This window comes from Phaethon aethereus (assembly GCF_964289735.1).
Source record: "Phaethon aethereus genome assembly, chromosome: 3".
NCBI lineage: Eukaryota > Metazoa > Chordata > Aves > Phaethontiformes > Phaethontidae > Phaethon > Phaethon aethereus.
This window is the reverse complement of record NC_138576.1, coordinates 121,047,788-121,052,108: the sequence shown is the minus strand read 5'-3', so window position 1 is coordinate 121,052,108 and position 4,321 is coordinate 121,047,788.

The window sequence follows — 4,321 nt, the reverse complement described above, 5'->3', positions numbered from 1 at the left end:
TGCAAGGGGCACCAAAAGGGTAACTCTGTTCAGGAAGTGGGGAATTAAATCGGCAGATTATGAGGCAAAAAGAGCTGCGGAACAAGGTGAGGTATTAAGTTTGATTCCTGAAAGAGCTTTGCCACTACCAGACTTGGTCAATTATGATGACAAGGATCTTAGATTAATTAAAGATTCAGAAGCAGATGTCGAATCATCAGGTTGGGCAAAATTAAAAGATAACGGAATAATAGTTCCCTTTAGAATAGTATGGAAACCGGTAAAAGCAGAACACGACAAGACTCATTGGAGAACTGAAGCCTTGTATAATTCCCTTATGAAGCAAACAGTAGCCAGGATTTGTATCAAACTATAAAAACTATGGTTAATAGATGTGAAATATGCTTAAAGAATAATCCAAAGGTAGAAAATCTTGTAAAATTTGGAAGTATTGATAAAGGGAAAGTTCCAGGTCAAAATCGGCAAATAAGACTTTTCTGAACTCCCAAGAAAAGCGGGGTTTTGGTATTTGTTAGTACTAACAGATAACCTTTTCGGGCTGGCCAGAAGCTTTCCCTTGTAGAACTAATACGGCTAGGGAGGTAACCAAAGCACGACTAGAGGAAATAATACCGAGATTCGGGATTTCTGCAACAATCTCCTTGGATGGAGGACCACATTTTATTGCAAAAATTGTTCAACAAGTTAGTAAACTCCTGGGAATAGATGGGCAGTTACATACCTCATATAGGCCACAAGCAAGTGGTCAAGTGGAAAAGATGAACCACTTAATTAAGTTACAGCTTGTAAAATTAGGGCAGGAGGCCAGATTATCTTGGCCACGATCATTACCTTTGGCACTCCTGAGTATTAGAACTAAGCCCAGAACTAAAGAGGGGTTGAGCCCTTTTGAAATATTGTACGGGAGACCCTATATTGTACAGGCGAGAATATCAACTCAGATTGGAGATGAAACGTTACCTGATTATGTGATAAGCCTACAAAAACAACTTCAGGAGATAGAGAAACTGGTCTTGGGAACCAGAGCCCGAGGTCTTGATGGGCCGGTGCACGATATTAAGCCTGGTGATTATGTGTATGTAAAGTCCTTTACAGATCCACCTCTGGAACAGAAGTGGGAAGGCCCCTTCCAGGTGCTGCTGACACCCCATACGGCAATCAAGATTAAAGAACAGACCTCGTAGGTGCATCACACCAGAGTGAAGAAAGCCCCTTAAGCCACAAGGGGAATTGACACCTATGGGACCATCGAAGCTTCGCATTCAAAAGCGATGATATGGACTCTTATGACTCTACTAAACTGTAACTTAGTAAGTGCTTGGGATTGGCCTTGGACAGATGCTTATTTTGGGTATACGGGAAGCTTGGGAAATGGGCTAAAAGGGTTGAATTTGGTAACTGTGATAATATATAACAACATTAACAATAGTAAATCTTATCCTTTGGTGTAAACTAAAGGAACTTATTGGACAAATATGGGCCCTAAAAATAACGATGAAACATAACGAACCACTTTTTAAAGCAAAAGAATTTGCTTAGGGGAAAGAAAAGGGGGGAACTGATATAGAGACATAACTATCTGCTTTTAGACACTTAGATATTGATATCTGTCAAGGACTGACTTGCTAAACAAAGGAACTGCAATGATAGTCTTATCACAGAACAGGGTAGAACTTGTTAACAACTGCTGAAACCATCGAGTAAGAAGAGAGCATGTGTAAATGACTGAAGTTCATCTAAAAGACAAAAGAGGAAGATAACACCCCTGAAGAAGCGAACGACCACCAGATCATCCATAACATAAACTACTGACACAAACCTTTGGAACCACTCCGCCTCACTTCACATGTATGTTTTGTATTGCGTAATCATATGAATATGTATGCTTTTGTGTAATAAATATTTGCCTGCTCGCCGAAACGCTGTGCAAGTTACCAGGAGCGATCCCCCTTGCACCCGGTACCATAATGAACATACCTGCTTTATAACTCTTTTGAGTTGTGAAGTTTGTTTCCGCACGTCACAGGCACCCCCACCACAAGCAAAGCCACATTTGTGACACTGCTCTGAAAAGAGGACTCCACGCCACCTTTTCAGGCAAGCACCGCAAAACTGGGCAATGCTCAGGCAGCTCCTGCTTGGCTCGGGGGTGATTTACGCACCCTTCTCCCCATGTCCAGCACGGGGAAACCGGAGCTCCCCAAGCACAAAGCCCTCGGCTCGTTTCTGCCCCCGAGGTGTAGCTCAGTGCCTGGGCCAGGCTGCATTCACTCCACACAAATAGCTCTGAAAGAGGTTTTCAACGCACTTGCGTTTGTGAACCTTCTCACCTGCCCCTGGTGTCAACACCACATCCACAACCAGCTCTGTTAGTTTCCTGATGCCCAGCAAGGGTGGGGTGGGGACTGTGATGATCTCTGTTGAGGTGGAAGCAGGCAGCACCTGAGGCCCCCAGCCTCCCACTCCAGTGCTCAGCTTCTGAACTGCTGGGGTCTGACGTTTCAAACACCCATTGTGACGCCCATGTCGCACAGCCTGGAGCACACCTGGTGCCCGTTGCAGCGCCGGGCCCTGTCGGCAGGGCCGGGCCCGGGCCCGGGCCGGGCCCCGGACTTCTACGAAGGCTGCCCGCCGCCCGTTCCCCGGAGGAAAGTGCCTTCCTCGCCTGTACCTCGCGACCAGCTGCCCGCTCCCCCGGCCGTCCGCCCCGAAAGCGCCCTCCTCCTCCTCCTCAGGGCAGCGCCGCTCCGGACGCTCCAGCCCGCGGGCAGCGCCACACGCAAGCGCCGCGCGCCGGCGGCCGTTGCTTGCAACAACGCCCCCCTTCGCCTCGCGCCGGCCGTTACCGCGCGAAGCTTCCCGAAGCTTCCCGAAGCCGCGCGTGCACCCGCCGCCAGGGAGAGGGGAGGGGGCGCCGGCAGCCCCGGGCAGAGGCGAGAGCAGCCCGGCAGAGCTTCCCGCCCGGCAGCGCCCGCCTGCCGCTCTGGCACGGAGAGAAATGTGACTGGGCGCCTCCAAGGTTGAAAAGCTAGTTCAGCTTTCATAGAGTGGCAGCGCCTGAGGGCAACTTAAATAGCCCTTTACAAGACAACGCTACGATACAGAGTGCTTCGGCTTGAGGAAGGCTACAGGCGCAGAAGTTATCAGACGCTGTAAAAAAAACACCAAGTAGATTCATTCTGTGTGAAATAGCTTTAGCAAACAGTAAGTCACCGGCCAACAGGCGCTGTTGTTCTCCAAAGTGGGAACAGTTGCCCTTTCCGAATGTTTGTATTTTTGCTATCTACAATTTTTGAGAGAAGTTTCTGACACACAATTGGCAAAAGATCCAAAAGCAGCCTAATATCAGTTTGCAGCAATGGCCGTTTTATTTTAAGCAGAGAACATTTTGCCACCCAGCTGAAAAGCCTGCGTGGAGTTGTAGGTCTATTTTCAACCACGACTGGGCAGATGTTCACAGGGGAGCCAGAGCCACACAAGAACTGCTTCCCCTGCTCAATTTCAGATTGCATCCAAAAAAGCACCAAATTCACATGGCTCCAGTCACCTGTCCTGAAGCATACTAAAACTTTTTTTTACACGCTTTTCCCACAGTATGTTACAAGTTTAATTGTGCAAGAATACAGTCATCAAGACTTTGGCTTTGTTGTGAACTGAACACAATTACAGTGATATACAGGGATGGAAAGAGGTACTACTGCAATTACAGCAAATACACCATAATTGTTGTTGAGACAACCAAGTGGTTTGATAACTGAGATACTGTTCTCAAGTGATTTAGACCTGTATTTAACTACTGTACATCAAAAGAATCAAAAAAATAACACCTAAAGTGAGTAGCAGACTAATGAAGTTTAAGACCACCTTAACTCAAAAGAACATTAAAAAATGGTTTAAGACAGCAATACTGCAGGTATGAAGTGTAATTCCCCTTCATTCAACCCTCTTCCAGCAAAATAAAAGGCTTTCCTAATGCCAATGTTTCTTTGAAGCACAGGAAAAAGAAGCATTAGCAACCTTTAAAATTGTAGTTCAAACTGAGCTACCAATAGTGCTAGAAAAGAAGTAGATTTGGGGCAAGGCAGGAACACCAAAAAACTTTGAGAGCTCAGTCCTCTGGCTCCACCACTTAGTAAAACAAAAAGCCTCCACCAAAATAATACACACAGACAAGAAAGGCATTGTTGAATCCCCTTGCCCTCATTAAAATCTTCCTGTAGTGCCTACATCAATGAGGAAAAACCAGTTTTCCAAACAATTCCTCTCCTTGCACATCCATATTTTAAGTCAGATCAGACGTTTGTAATGTTGTTCTGTGCAG